The sequence below is a fragment of the Mauremys mutica genome, chromosome 5 (assembly GCF_020497125.1).
Source record: "Mauremys mutica isolate MM-2020 ecotype Southern chromosome 5, ASM2049712v1, whole genome shotgun sequence".
Classification (NCBI taxonomy): Eukaryota; Metazoa; Chordata; order Testudines; family Geoemydidae; genus Mauremys; species Mauremys mutica.
In genome coordinates, this window is record NC_059076.1 from 122,013,660 (window position 1) to 122,030,482 (window position 16,823).

The 16,823-nt window shown below is 40.6% G+C and overlaps 1 long non-coding RNA gene across 1 annotated transcript in view; it reads left to right on the plus strand.

Annotated features, from left to right (window-relative positions):
- LOC123371976 overlaps nucleotides 1-16,823 on the plus strand; it is a 40,106-nt gene that overhangs the window by 5,352 nt on the left and 17,931 nt on the right. Inside the window, exons 3-4 of the long non-coding RNA XR_006580029.1 lie at nucleotides 9,094-9,163; nucleotides 13,715-13,833. This is a non-coding gene — a long non-coding RNA (uncharacterized LOC123371976). The remainder of the gene's footprint in view (nucleotides 1-9,093; nucleotides 9,164-13,714; nucleotides 13,834-16,823) is intronic.

Genomic DNA, 16,823 nt, shown 5'->3' on the forward strand with positions numbered 1-16,823 from the left:
TAGCGTATTGGTGAAGCCACCTAAATATCAATTAGAGTAGGCCCTACACAAATAAATACATTAAAGCGTTCCCTCCATCAAAAAGGAAGAAAGTGTCATTTCTCTTTCCCTGTAGGATTTGAAAGAGATATGGAGGCTATCAGCTTGGAGAACAGAGTAGTAGCCAAAGGCAAGAAGGAGACGAGACAGACAAGTGAAAAAAAACAGAAGTTAGAGCTGCTTGCTGTGACATTTGGTGGGTTGCTTCCCTGCATCAATGATTTTGTGTGTGATTAAACTTCCAAAGACAGTGTCTTCAATTCCATACTGCAATCCAATCATGCCCCAATGTTTACTAAAAAAAATCCTCATCTTCGTTAAACAACACTTTATTATCTAGGATTAAACTGATTTGGAATGGTGGCACCTCCTGCTAACTGGAAAAAAATAAAGTCTTAGAAGTAAATTGAAAAAAGAAATTTAAATTCCCTCTTTGCAGCCTTTAAAGCTTATATTGCGCAGAGATGTGGTTGGCAGAGTCTGACCTCCAACTGTGGCTGGAGGAGAAAAGAACATGATCAATGCAGAGACAAGAAATCTGAGATAAATGGAGTGTGGGACACAGACTACAAGAATACAGGAGACGTGCAGGACCAACCCCAACTAAATCATCCCAGCTAGGGCCTTTGTCAAACCGAGTCTTCAACCTCTAAGGATGGAGATTCCTCCATCTCTCAAGGTAACCCATTTCAGCGCTTCACCACCCTCCTAGTGAAATAGTTTTTCCTAATATCCAACCTAAACCTCCCCCAATGCAACTTGAGACCATTGATTCTTGTTCTGTAATCTGCCACCACTGAGAACAGCCGAGCTCCATCCTCTTTGGAATCTCCCTTCAGGTAGTTGCTATCAAATCCCCCCTCACTCTTCTCTTCTGCAGACTAAATAAGCCCAGTTCCCTCAGCCTCTCCTCATAAGTCATATGCCTCAGCCCCCTAATCATTTTTGTTGCCCTCCACTGGACTCTCTCCAATTTGTCCACATCCTTTCTGTAGTGGGGGCCCCAAAACTGGATGCAATACTCCAGATGTGGCCTCACCAGTGCCAAATAGAGGGGAATAATCACTTCCTTCGATCTGCTGGCAGTGCTCCTACTAATGCAGCCCAATATGCCATTAGCCTTCTTGGCAACAAGGACACACTGCTGACTCATATCCAGCGTCTCATCCACTGTAATCTCCAGGCCCTTTGCTGCAGAACTGCTGCTTAGCCAGTCGGTCCCCAGCCTCTAGTGGTGCATGGGATTCTTCCATCCTAAGTGCAGGACTCTGCACTTGTCCTTGTTGAACCTCATCAGATTTCTTTTGGATCAGTCCTCCAATTTGTCTAGGTCACTCTGAATCCTATCCCTGCCCTCCGGTGTATCTACCTCTCCCCCCAGCTTAATGTCACCTGCAAACTTGCTGAGGGTGCAATCCATCCCATCATCCAGATCATTAATGAAGATGTTGAACATACTGGCCCTGGGACCAACCCCTGGGCCACTCCAGTTGATACTGGCTGCCAACTAGAGATCGAGCCATTGATCACTACCCATTGAGCCTGACGACCTAGCCAGCTTTCTATCCACCTTATAGTCTATTCATCCAATCCATACTTCTTTAACTGGCTGGCAAGAATACTATGGGAGACGGTATCAAAAGCTTTGATAAAGTCAAGATATATCATGCCCACTGCTTTCCCCATATCCACAGAGCCAATTATCTCATCATAGAAGGATATCCAGTTGGTCAGGCATGACTTGCCCTCGGTGAATCCATGTTGACTGTTCCTGATCACCTTCCTCTCCTCCAAGTGCTTCAAAATGGATTCCTTGAGGACCTGCTGCATGATTTTTCCAGGGACTGAGGTGAGGCTGACCAGTCTGTAGTTCCCCAGATTCTCCTTCTTCCTTTTTTTAAAGATGAGCACTATATTTGCCTTTTCCAATCATCCAGGACCTACCCCAATTGACACAAATTTTCAAAGATAATGGCATTCTGTCACACACATACAGAAACGTTTTGAGCTTTAGTTAATATGGATGTGCAGTAAAATGGTTATCCTGTATTGTTCATACTTACAACTTCATGGAGATCATTAGAAACAAAGATGGAAGAAAAAGTGAGTGGAGATCATTCCTAAAGATGGGTGCTGGGCAAGGCTTCCTACATAGTTGCCCCATGTCATGGTCCCAGTGTTCCAACTAGAAGTTGGTCTGACTATTTTCTTATGTCCTTTTTCCTTACACCCTCCACATCTCCAGGACCATATTTTAGTTCTCAGACCCTTGCCTAGCTCTGGGTGACCACAACTAAGATTTCTGATTGCTTGCATAAGCTATTCATGTCAGATATTCCCCAACGGTTTCGATACATAAATGTGGCTTCTCATGGTTACATGTACCTCCAAATTCTATAGAAACCCATTATTTCAACCCTTTATAGTGTACTTGTATAACAAGATGTATGTTGCTAAACCTTATAATCTTAAATCAAGCACTTTAGGCTAACTATCAAGGCCTCATACTTTAATAGATAATGTATTTTAAATAAAACATTTTACATTTGTTAACTCAACATGTATTACAGGTCTAATGACTTCCATTTTACTATCTTAGCACATGATATATAATTTGATCTTGCACCCTAAGATCAGATCAGGGGTTACAGGTCAACACCATCCTAGGAAGCAGTGACTCTGAAAAAGATTTGAGGATCATAGTGGATTATTATCTGAACATGAGCTTCCAGTGCAATACTTGGATGCATAAACAGGGTATCTCAAGTGGTAGTAGAGAAGTTATTTTACCACTGTATTTGGTAAAGTCACTGGTGAGACTCCTGCTGGAATACCAAGTCTAGTTCTGGCATCCAAGGTTCAAAAAGGATGTTGAAAAATTGAAGAGGATTCAGAGAAAAGCCAAAAGAATGGTTAAAAGATTGGAAAACATGACTTATACTGATAGAATCAAAGAGCTCCATCTATTTAACTTAACAAAGAGAAGGTTAAGGGGTGACTTGATTATAGCCTATAAGTATCTACATGGGAACAAATATTTAATCATGGGTTCTTCAATCTAGCAGAAAAAGGTAAAACATGTTCTAATGGCTGAAAGTTGAATTTAGATAAATTCAGACTGGAAATAAGGCATATATTTTTAATGGTGGAAGTAATTAACGATTGAAACAATCTAGCAGGGGTCGTGGCAGATTCTCCACCACACATCAATATTGGATGTGTTTCTAAAAGATATGCTCTGGGAATTATTTTGCAGAAGTTCTATGGTCTGTGTTATACAGGAGGTCAAAGTTGGTGATCAGAGTGGTCCCTTCTGGCCTTAGAATGTATGAATCCATATTTGATCACCATACGTGGGGTCAGGCAGAAATTTTCCCCAAGTTAGATTGGCAGGAATGTAGGGTCCGTCCCCCCCCACTTTCTCCTGTAGCATGAGGCCCAGGTCACACGCTGGGATCATTTGGCTATATCTCAATGAATCAATTCCCTGCCATTGCAAAGGCCTCAGGCATTGGTGCACTTTGATCCTTTTTGTTCCTTGTCTCTGGCACACAACAGACTAGTTTCCTGAGGGCTGATATGCTTTGGTCTAGTTTTGGTGTTTGGGTTTAGTGTGTGGATGCTCATTGGTTTTGATGGCCTGTGATGTACAGGAGGTCAGACTAGCTGATCCGGTGGTCTTTCCTGGCCTTAAACTCTGATTCTATTTGGATAAATACACATTTATTTTTATCTAATTATTTATTTAAAATAAATGATCACATATTTACATCATGACATAGTGTATCACACCCATAACATTGATGTTATCTCAAAGAAACGCATCACATAATTACTGTTTAATTCACTTTATTCGCACCATGCATTTCATTGAGAGAATTATAAAATACCAGTCATAAAAACAGTACAGCATAAATATTTTAACCGTGCTATGTACTATATTCCAATGGCAGGAACAGCATCATTTATTCACGGTATATGTGATTTGCGTGTGTGTATAATGTGCAACTGAAACAGAACATACTGGTACTCAGGTGGTGTGGTGATGGGTATTCTAGAAATACCCTAGGTCCCAGACCTGTATTTGATCATATATGGGTGGATTACTGGGCCAGTGTACTATTGCAGAATCAGAGCCTTTGATAACATTTTATTTACAATTTACAGTACCCTAGTGAGAATGGCATGTATGTTTTATAGATGAAAAATGGTTTATAGGAGGTTATTTTAGTATATACAGATATTAAAATTCTGTACTATTTTTTTATTGTGGAAGAGGAGGAATAAACCCTTCAAATGTTGGCTTTAAAAGAAAAGGGTAGAAATTAGAAAATATAAAGTACGAAGTAGTTGGTGTAGCAGTGGTAATTGTGGATATTGATACAGTGTAATACCACAAAGTATCTGGAACTTTGCCTGGTCATGATGACCAATTGTGAAATCTGTCAAGAAGTCAGAGTATATGTTGCAAGTAGTTTATAGGCACATTGTCTTGTGTCTGTCAAGAAGAGTAACTTGCAGCCCTCATTGTGATGAAGCAGAAAACAAGACATGTTTCACAGGTTAAACTTGTTAAGAGATTGATGGGGAAGTTACTATGGAACTATTAGCAACAATGAGGAGACTCATAAAAACTGGGCACAGCTTGTTTTCAGGAGAGAGCTCATGGCTCTGGAACTCCCTCCCAAACAAGTGGTGAATGGCCAAAAACCGGCTTTCACCTCTTTTTTTCGCTTGGGCTTTCACAGTAATTAACAAGCTAGGATGGGGGAGGGGAATCCAGTGACTTCTTGTAACTCATGAGAGAAGAATGACAGGTCTTTTCACCTTATCACTTTTTTCTTATTTTTAAAGCGCTCATGTACTGTGGTGATGGGTATGGTATAAGAACCTTGATTGAATAGATTCAAGGTAACTTTTAACAGAGTCCTTTCCTGAAGTCACACTGAGTAAGAATTTCATTGGGTGTTTTTCTTGCGGCAGGACCACAGCCACAGGCCCACAAATAGCAGTGGTAAATTGAGGAAATTTGTAACATGAGCCTTTTCACCCTGGGAAAAGTGGAAGTAATTTTTCCTCCAAAATTTAAAACTGAGCATACCTTCCATAGCCTGCACTCTGCAATCAGAGGAGGCTGGTATAAAAAGAGCCATTTCTTGAGGAGTACATTAAAATTGACTTTGGAGGGTTATGCAAGAATGTAACCCAAATGGAAAATGCCATTCTTTAATGGCAAATTCCAGAAGATAAATTCCATTTAATCATTTACCACTACTGACTCCAGGATTGATCTTGCAGCACATGATTTATGAGGAGAGGCTGAGGGAACTGGGATTGTTTAGTCTGCAGAAGAGAAGAATGAGAGGGGATTTGATAGCTGCTTTCAACTACCTGAAAGGGGGTCCCAAAGAGGATGGAACTCGGCTGTTCTCAGTGGTGGCAGATGACGGAACAAGGAGTAATGGTCTCAAGTTGCAGTGGAGGAGGTTTAGGTTGCATATTAGGAAAAGCTTTTTCACTAGGAGGGTGATGAAGCACTGGAATGGATTATCTAGAGAGGTGGTGGAATCTCCATCCTTAGAGGTTTTTAAGGCCTGGCTTGACAAAGCCCTGGTTGGGATGATTTAGTTGGGGATTGGTCATGCTTTGAGCATGGGGCTGGACTAGATGACCTCCTGAGGTCCCTTCCAACCCTGATATTCTATGATTCTAATACTTGGGCAAAAAAGTCCTTGGAAGTCAATTGGCCTGATTTTGATTTGACTCATTTACACCACAGATTTGAGTGGGGTTATTTCTGATTTACTCAGGGGTAAGTGGCAGCAGGTTCAGGACCATTAAGGCAGTTGCCTGAAATCCCCTTTGTTGGTTCCTTAACAAAGACTATTTTTAAAAATAAGTCAAATGTTATGCATCTGTTGTCTGAAAGCTGTCAGACACGCTGCTTGCTTGAGAGACATTGGATGATGTATGTTCTCAAATTACCTATTACATATGCTTATGTGATTTTCTTTTGACAGTTTTTTCACAATAACTCATTGTGATCCCAAAGAGTTCCCATATACTCTGGACTAGATTCTTACTCCACAAATAGTCCTGTTAAAATGAATGACCCCATTCTTGGGGTAAGGTGCTACTCAATATGAGTGAGAGTGTCAGAATCTGGTCCTAATTGGTATGATGTTGTATCCATTTCTCACAAAACCCACCTAATCAATGACTTCTTTTTATCCTCCAGTTACACTTTGTGTTCTGGGAACTTAACCCTACACTCTTCAACCCTTCCACACCTCCCAGTAATAACATAGCTTTATATCATAGCAGTTTTCATATATGAACAGGTTTGACCTGATTGTTTAGATTCATGAAAATATGTGACAATGCACCATTGACTAGCATGGCATAAAATGCACTGGACATGCACTTGTAACATCAAAAAGAGAGAAGTCAGTGTCCTTTACCAGCTAGCAGAGTTTGTTGTTTTTATTTCAGTGCAGGGTTTTTTTTTAGTCTCTAATATTGTTTGAGAATGGCAGGAAAATGCAGCTTTTAAAATAAATTAAAAATTCATGATCAATTTTTAAACTAAATGGAATTACTGGACTGTCTAGTGCTATGTATTGGTCCAGCACCTAGCACAATGTAACCCAGCTGTCAGCTGGATACCATTGTTATGCAGATGATCACTGTTCCAATCTTAATCATTTGCTACGTCACACTGATTGTTCTGTCAAGTTACCTTGACCTGGTTGTACAATAACTGTCCTCTGACATACTTCTGTTTTGGAAGTTGCTGAGTAAATGTCTGGCTGACCCCAGTCCTGCAAACATTAGAGAGGTGCTTCACTTTAATCATGTGACTAATCCTACTAACTTCTTATGTCAAGTGCTGGATCAGTAATCAATTCCCAAAATGCAGTAATTTCACACTGGGTCTCCTAATCATTCATGTGAACGAACGAGGCTCTACTGTAGCACAGTAAAAGTAAAAAAAACAAACTTGCCTTGACAATGTATTTGAATCACAAGGCCTGTAAGATTATGGGTAGGCCTACACTACAATCATAGGGTATAACTGCAGCTTATATAGACATATATGAGGTAGCTAGATTAAAGCTTAAATCTGGCTAGTTTGAGCACCGGTAGTAAAGCTGCAGGACAGTGTACAGTGTGGGCTGTACAAGCCTGCCTGGAACTCTCAGTAATGACTTGGGCAGCTAGATCACGCTGAAACTTCTGCTGCCACAAATTTACTGCTACCAATATCAGTTAGTTTAAAACTCTCAGGCATGTCTACATGAGCTGTAATCACACCCCATGACTGTAGTACAGACATACCCTTAGACTCCGATTTCCAAATATGTCCAATAATTTTGCTGCTTCCATTTTTGGGTTCCTAACTTCAGACACCTCATGCCTGGGTTTTCAGAGGTGTTGCACATTGACTTCAGTTGGAATTCTGAGTGCTCAGCATTCCTGAAAACTGGGCACCATTATGGCTCCATAGCTGTGTTTATTAATATAGAATAATAATGTCACTATCCTGGGACTCCAGATGTTGCTATTCAAAGGCTCACGGAACTATTTTGAAGTATGATATGGTCTAAATTCTGTTCTCAGTTACACTGGAGTTCACTGGAGTTATTCGAGTACCAGCATAAGAGAGAACAGAATTTGGACCTACGTCCATTAAACTTTACATAGCCTGATCTGTTGATTAGTAAAACAATGCTTCTGAAAAATAACTACCACAAATATATTAATTGCATTTCAGAGTTCAATTACAGGATCAATTTCAATCTTTAAAGGAACATCTATCATAACACTATTGTAATAATTAATATTTTCTAAATACATTGGATTTTTTTTCCAAAGCAAGAGAATGACAAATTATCTGTCCATGGAAGATGAGAAATTTTTTGACAGTTGTAGAGCTAGAGAAAACTGTTGATGTAAGGTATGTTCTATAAACAAAAACTGTAATTCAGGCAGAAAAAATGCATTCCATAGCCTAGCAAAATTTAAATTAGAACTGCCAAAGTTATGAGAGACTCAAAATTGAGTTTTTAATGGAAATGCCAGTACAGCTGTAATTATAGTGACATTGTCAAGCACTGCTGCATGAAAGAATTAAATAAAAAGGCAAAGCAAGTCACAGGAAGAAAATGAAGTGGAAAGTAATACACAGTGTGAGATTAGAAGATCCCCTATATAACAATCTAACCTCATGTAAGCACTATACCCACTCCTCTGACAGAGAAACCAAAGGAGCACGGGTGATTTCTCCTCAGATTCAATATGGGTTATTTCTACTACACAACCTACTGTAGTATCTAGTCCTTTGCTAGGTTATGTAAAATCCTGCGTATCTTATAGGCTCTCAAAGCAGCAAAATCTCTCCCTAGAACCAACTGGCAGAAGGTTTCTACTGGATTCATATTACCAATATGAGATTAATTGGACTTTCCTATTACCAGAAAGTTAACATTCTTTTTTTTATTATTATTATTGGTCCATTTCCCAAGTACTCTTTGTCCATAATGGAGCAATGGCCACCAATCAGTGCTGACTTTGCCTGTATTCTCACATGCAGAGAGGAGCATTTCAGACCATGCCCACTTTTCTACAGAGTGCAAGAAAAGTGAGGAAACCATTTTGCATCACATTGCCAGGGCACTCCCTACTCACAAGGGGAAAGCAGGGTAGGATTTATTTTTGTTGTAACTTCATGTAGGGCCAAATTCTGTCCTATGGAAATTAAATGCAAGACTCCTCTTGAATTTCACAGGGCTTCAGTGGATTGAGTGCAGCTTTATCCCTTTCTGTAAACCACAATCCTCTGATCAGAGGGAGAATCAAGCTCCTGCTGTATGCTACGTCTGTTGATCCAGGTTTTCCCACTGTGCCCATGAGACTAGTATTTGAACACTTCTTATGTATTTCAAACTGAAGTAATCTCTCTGCTTTGTTCTTAGCCATTAGTAAAAGAAAATAACTTGTTTTGCTTATAGTTATTAGGTAAGAGCTAAATTTAACTCCCTTTCATGTCCATAGGAATGCTTCTATTGACGTGGATGGAGTTGGATCACGCCCCGAATGAAGAAATTATTGTGGGAAAGCTAAGGTGTTTTTTTTTTTTAATGAGTTTTGCATTTAGTGTTGATCTTGGCAATTTTGGAACTAATTAGTATGTTTTCTGGGATTGAGTCCCACAGCCTGGCTGCACAAATCTTCCCCGATTAGTTGATAGGTTCATTGTTCCAATAGAATATATGGTGGAGATTGCAGAGGAGAAAAACTCTTTGAGAAAGATAGGGTCAGTCCCAAAGAGGACTCTGAACATGAAGTCAGAGACTTTGAATTAGGCTCACTAATCACTGGAAAGTCAATCTACAGAGTGGAGCAATGGGTCATGGTGACCAGCCTTGCCTAGCAGAGACGTTGTTACATTCTGTAGCAGCTAGTGCTTTTTAAGGTTGAGAACATAGAACAAAGAAACACACATAATCCAAAGCACAATAGCCACAGCAGCAAATGGGGAGGGGGGTCTTTTTGTTCCAAAATCTCTCCAGAAAGAGTAGAAAAATTGTAATCACAATTATTAAGTTGTACCACTGTCTCCCACTGCTATTTGTGCTCGCTAGAAGCTCATTTTTTAAAAAAATCTATCATTTCTTTTTAAAACTATAAATTAACTTCCCTGTTTATGCAAGGAGCATACATATTCATGAGACAGCAGGCTCTCATTTCCTTTCCATTAGAGAAGTAGCACGCAATCACATACATAGTTTTGGGGTTTTTTTAAAAACCCACTGATGATATTTCAGCCCAATTTGAACTGAAGACTTACATTTTAAACTTTAAACACCTGTCTTGCAACTGAAAAAATGCCCTTACGTGAAAGCAGAGCTTTAAAGGGCAAACAGAAATGCTGCCAGTGGGAAATATTTATTCCAAAAGTGACACTTAAAAGCAAAAGCACACGATGGCTTGATTGAGAGATTATCAAACTATCCATCACATTTCTTCAAGTGTCTATTGTATTTCCTCTGCCCCCCAAAATGTTTGAAGCAGGTAACCATTCTCAGATAGCTAGAATTCCAAATGTTGTAATAAATCAATTATGGGATGTTATTAAATTGTCCATCTTATTGCAGCATGGATGTGAAGCAATCTAGCAGTGCTGAAGCCACTGAAGTAATACATCCAGCCAAAAGCCTTCCTAAGTAATACACAAACCTCAATTAACAGATTTATTCAATCTCTCAAACAACTCCTTCTAAATTGTCATTTAAAACAACACACTTTGTATGATGGAAATGCAAAGAGACAAATGTCATTGCAGCGGCCAGGTACTCATCACCATAAATGATAAGTCTATCCTTTTTATCCAGACTTTATAAAGGCATGTTTATATTTCCCTAGGCTTTGATTGATTTTATAGTCCTCTGACAGTTTTACCTACTTGTTTAAACTAGGCTCTCTCTTTTCTTGAGATGTAAGTATGCTGTCATATGTTAAATGTTTTGAGGTACTATGGATATTCGGGGCACATTGATTAAAATAGCTATGTGGCTGTTGTGGGATGTATAGACCCCCATGATCCATGAAGGCAAAGAAAGGGTTAACTCAGGCCCAAGGAGAGAGAGAAAGTGGGCTAGCTTGGTCCCAATTGCAGATACAGTTCAGTTCTAGCATTCAGAGACTAAGGCCTGGTCTACACTTGGGATGGGGAAGGGGTCCGATGTAAGATACGAAACTTCAGTTACGGGAATAGTGTAGCTGAAATCGACATATCTTATTTTGACTTACCTTTTGTCCTCATGGTGCGGGATCAATGGCCGCGGCTCCCTCGTCGACTCTGCTTCCGCCTCTCGCCCTGGTGGAGTTCCGGAGTCGATGGGAGCACGTTCGGGGATCGATTTATCGCATCTAGACGAAACACAATAAATCAATCCCCGATAGATCGATCGTTACCCACTGAGCCGGTGGGTAGTGTGGATGTACCCTAAGATGGAGAAAGAAGGTCTCCTTGAGAGATGGATTCAGGACCCTACAAGCTGTAGGAGCCTGTGAGTGGCTGTAATGGACGAAAGTGATACACATGGTGGTCAAAAGGTATCTCTGAGCCATGGTGAGTTTTGGGCTTCGAAGCGGAGATGCCAAACTCATGAAAAAAATGCAGAAATTTGGCTTGTTTTTGGCTTAAGTGGCTTGTGAGTTGCTTGTTGGCTAGTTTTTGGCTTGTGGCTTGTTGTAGAGTCCCAGCACTTCCCTCTTCCTACTTTTCAGACCGGGTGTGGTGGCAGAGGCAATATATGGGGTGGTCAGTTGTTACCCCCCTTCCCATCCACAGATACATGTTGCCTCTGACTGCTGTAAGCCTGTGACCAAAAAGGCCCCTAAAAAGGTTCCCTAAACAGTCTGACATTGGTACAAATTTGCAAGATTTTATGGTTGGCTAATAAGACTGTGTGCTGGGCCTGTGTTTCTCCAGCAGTGAGGTTAGAAGTGAAAATCAACACTAAAGACAGAAATAGCATTTTCTGTCGCTGTTCTTTTCTTTCCCCTTCTGGGTGTGTTTGTCTTGTTTTATCTTCTAGGAAACTGGCTAGGACGTTAATACTAACAGCAGCAACAGGAACTCCAGCCCTTCTCAACTAACTTCTCTTTTCCCCAAAAGGACAGTTATTATCTTTAATACCATCTAAAAACTTTACAATGGGTGGGGGAGGGGGGCAGGAGGAGGGCATAGGGGAATGTTTCCTTCTAAAAATCTCTCTCCAGCTAAAGGGAGCAAGGGATGTTCTTAAAATAAAAGCCTGACTTAATATTTTACATTTAACTGTTTTTCCTTGTTTTTCTGTATATTTAATACAAAATTAAAATGATTTTAATGGTGAGTACCCTGGTACTAAGCAGGCTAAGGTTTTTGTATACCAAACACCAAGCCTTGGTTAGTGATGGACAGTTTCAGGGTCATGTTAACACCTTTGACTCTTTGGGCCTTTTTATTCCATATAAATGAATACAACAGGAATTCTGCTTAAAAGCTAGTAGTGCAGTGGTGGCCACAGAGAATTGTGGCCCCCTTATAGCCAATAGCTAGTGCACTCACCCAGGCTTTGGGAAACAAAATACCCACTCTGCCTGATTCAGAGCCAGGACATGAAACTCAGACTTCCACCTCCCAGGTGAGTGCCCTAACCACTAGGCTACAGTGTCATTCACGCTGTCTCTGTTCCAATTATCATTTAAATATTTCATACAGTGAAATATCGTCAACAGGTGAGACCCGCCCCTGACTATCCCATAACCCAGTGGTTAGAGCTTGCACCTAGGGGGTAGAAGCAGGGGCGGCTCCAGGCACCAGCACGCCAAGCGCGTGCCTGGGGCAGCAAGCCACAGGGGGCGCACTGCCAGTCACCATGAAGGCGGCAGGCAGGCTGCCTTTGGCGGCATGCCTGCGGAGAATCCTCTGATCCCGCGGCTTCGGCGGACCTCCCGCAGGCGTGCCGCCGAATCCGCTGGACCGGGGACCTCCCGCAGGCAAGCTGCCAAAGGCAGCCTGCCTGCCGTGCTTGGGGTGGCAAAATACCTAGAACCGCCCCTGGGAAGAAGACATGAGTTTAAGCCTCTGTTCCAAATTAGGCCAAGTGGCAATTTGAACTGGGTCCTCCACAGCCTAGTTGAGTGCTCTAATCACTGAACTAGTGGGTCTGGGGGCAAGACTATTCTGAGGAAGTTCTATTGCCCGTGTTATATAGGAGATCAGATTAGATGATATGGTCCCTTCTGATTTTGCACTCTTTTAATGATGCTAAGACCCACAACCTCCTCCCCTTCAGCTGTCTTTTGTGCAGGGTAGGCATGAATGCCTGCCTGATCAATCCCACAAGCAAGATAGGTGGGGGAATGCCTTGTTTGTGAATTCTACTGGGGTTTTGGCTTGAGCTAAGCACCGAGCTGCTTAGCAGTGTTAGGACTTAGGTGTCGGTGCATATGTCTCCCAGCAGATACGTAAGTGCCTTCTGGAATAGGCGGCAGCCAAGTGGTATTTTTTTTAATGCCAGTGCTTCCTAAATGTTAGATTTAGGTGCCTAATTCCCCCTTCTGACCCTACCAAGCATTTAGCGCTATAGCTAAGAGGTGACTTAAGTGTGAAAGAAATGCAGGATTAGGTCCTAAAATATCAAAATCTGAACCAAAGTGAACAGCTACTCTGCAGCACCAGTTAGCAGGTCCTTTATTTAATCTACCATACTGCAGGGGGCTGAGGAGGGACGAATGAAAAGCTAGCAGTGAGAATTGAAAACTGACTGCTGCATACAGTCTCTGATGTAGATCAATCCAAGGCCACTGAGGTTCCTTTAAAAAAACTTCTCTGAAATGTGCTAGTACATGTAGTAATAGCTGTACCAGTACTTCATAGCCATGAACTTGAGAAAAGTGTTTTTAAAACAAAGCACTAACATTCTCTTTTTCTAGAGACTGGCACTTCAGCTTCCGGAGAGTAAAAACCATACAATGCTGTAGAAATAGGAAAATACAAGTTGCTGGTGTATTTATAACAGAGAATTGGGTACTTCAGTCTGAAAAGTCCTGCAGCCTTCATGATAAAAAGCCCAAATTCTGAGAGGTGCTGAACACTTATCATTTTCTTTTGTAATCACAGTGGGAGATATGAGTGCTGAACACTGCTCGAGATTTGACCCAATGACTTCACACAGCTGCAAGAAATTCAGCAGAAAATACAGTTCTCACTTCCCAGTCAAGTGAGGTGGAGATTTCAAAGTAAGTGACTCAATGATTAGAACCAGAAAGGTTTGTTTTCTAATCTTTTCTACTACAACCTTCTTGAGGCTTCTTGAGGCTGGTAGCTCTGCATGTGGAGACAGTGGTTCAAGCACCTACAGGATCCTGTCCAGTCAATGAAGAATTTGAAAGGGAGTCAGTCCTATCAATTCTTATTGAGCTGGAGGAGAATGGTGGCCATAAGACAGGTTCTCAGAGTTCTGGGAGACTCGTCCAGATCAAAAAAAGAGATCTAGAACCACCAAGTCTGCTTATTGAAACACACACACACACACACACACACCCATGATAGTGCAGAGCAGAGGCTGCCTCAAGCAATGGGGAGAGTGAGGTCTTCTGAGATGGCCCAGGTGCAGGAGGCTATCTGCTCACTCACAGCATGGGAGTAGGGTGTTGTAGGATGCAGGGGAGGGCTTCAAGGAAAGGTTAGAGATGTCAGAGGAGTCTAAGCTGATAGATTTGTGGGTGAGGAGTGGAAATTCAGGCTATGACTTAGCTTTATTTACTTAGTGAAGAACCTCTATGGTCCGTATGAACCTCTTGAGGACTTTGGGGTTAAAGCAACTGGAGAAACATGGTCGGGGGCGGGGAGAGCTGTGAGAAAGATGCTGCTTGGGTTTGTTTTGGGGCACAATCCTTTTTAAGATGGCTGCTGCTGCTGCTTTGATTCTGGCCTGTCAGTTCAACAACAATAATGGGACCAAATGAAGCATTTTCTGTTCTTCATTCATTTCCTGTAGTCTAGTATTTTGCCGAGTATTTGACCATAACTTATTGGTAAGCATTTGAAGGTCCAACTGTGACCGTAGCAGGTTTAGTATGCCAGTCAAGGCAAGGTCTTGGGGTGGGGGGGTGGGAAATTAAGGCGCACACACGCCTACTTGGAGTTTTTTAAACTAGCTATACTTTTTCAAAGTTCAGCAATAAAATTAAAAGATCAGCAATAAAGGCAGTCACTGAGCAGCAAGAATTAGACAATTAAGCTTAGTGAGAGTTTTCACTTCCTTCAAGTCAAAACCTGTATTGCACAGCTTGCATATGAATACATAAATTGAACTATCTATCGATAATATTGCAATTCGACAAAAAATGTTCTATGAGAAAGGCCTATAGAACTTAAGTATACAACCATTAGACTTCTGCAGAAATTGCTCTAAAATATATTGAATTAGTAGAGAATGATATCCTTTCTCTAGATTTCTTGAACCGTCCAACAGGAGGTAATTCTATAACAGGAATATAATTCTCTAATTAAATTCTATAGGCTAGTTCCAAGAACCTACAGAAGGAAAGGATATAATAATTCATTCAGTTCAGTAGGATTTTTTCACAAGGGAAGAACTGGCAGAACCATTATCTGAGAATTCAGATGCAAATGTATTAATAGTTACACTATGAAAGCATAAAGTGTTGCATTTGATTACTTTGCTTAAACAGAGGTGATACTGAATAGAGTAGAATAACTTTGCCACAAATGAATAGTTACTAAAGGTCTGATCCTGTGAGGCACTTAGCACTTTGTAAGAAGGACTGAGCATCTTCAACTTCCATTGGTATATTGGAGGTCAGGGAGCACCCATCTGACCCTCTCAGGTATATGTGCATCTTTGACGTTGTTCTACTCTTACTAATTCTACTGCTGGGGCAGAGTTTACTAATTGCTCTGAAATGCTGGAGCCTGATGCTGCAATGAGATACTCTTGTATTGATTCTTACACATCAGACCCTCCCTTGTGGGAGAAATTTATAATGGAAAACCTTCGGCTCACTCCCATCCTTGTTTCCTTGAGTGGAGTCAGCTGCAGACTAAAAGGTAATGTGAATGAACAGAAGACTCTTGCTAAGATCTGTACATTTTTGATGTGGCTGTTAGATGTGTCAGTGCCTTTGAAAGACTGTACAGATTACATGGGAAAAGCGCTATCAGATGCCTATGTAAATCCATTAATAAGTAGGTCACCAATTCAGGAACACACTTAAGCAATCGCTTAAGTCAGGAAAGCATGTGCTGGAGTGCCATCCGGAACAGGTCCTGATTCAGGAAAGCATTGCTCTGCATCAAATCCTGCCGCCCAGAATTGTTGGGTTTTGTTCAGGCTTCATTATTCTGGAACAGATGGAATGGCCCCTATGGGTCTGTGTAAGAATCTGCAAGAAGTAGATACTGTAATTAAATCAAATAATCTGTCAGCTAGTGATGCAGAAAGTACATATTTTAGTCAATTAATACACAAAACAACTCAAAAGATTACCATAACACAAATTACTTGCCTGACTATTATTAATTTCTCAAACAATTCTGAAAGGCAAGGTGCAGGATTGCTTGATTTATTATTATTATTATTATTATTTCTAGTATAATTATATAATATATATATATTTGCTAGTTAGAGAGCCTATCAAGGACTTAAAAAAAAAAGAAATTCATATGTTAGTTAAATGGAGAGATACTTTATCTGATGCCAAGTTTGATTTTTTACCTGGAGATGCAGGTTCACAAGGAAGAAAAAAAAATAATTTATAATATAAATCTTCCAAATACCTAAGATAAAAATAATTGGCTCCCATAGGTAACATCTGAATGCTAAAGTTTTGAACAGAACTAGTCAGAACCTGGAATTCCTAATGTTTGGGCAATTTTAGAATTTTTTTCATTCCATATTTTCAATTTATATTTTAGATTGTATTATAAATTATATTACAGCACAATCCCATTTATCTGAATGGCCCGGAGTCCATCTGAAAGTTTCCCATAACTTGGCATTTGGATAAATGGATGTGCTATTTAATTAGCATAGAACTACATAGGGGGGACAATGTGGATTTGAATAACTAGGGACTTTGGATAAGGGGAATTCAGATAATTGGAAGTATACAGTACATAAATCAAAACATTTTGAATATTACATTGTCATAATATGGTAACTGGTACTTGGTTTGCTAAACTGATATTCTAACTGGTCATTTAA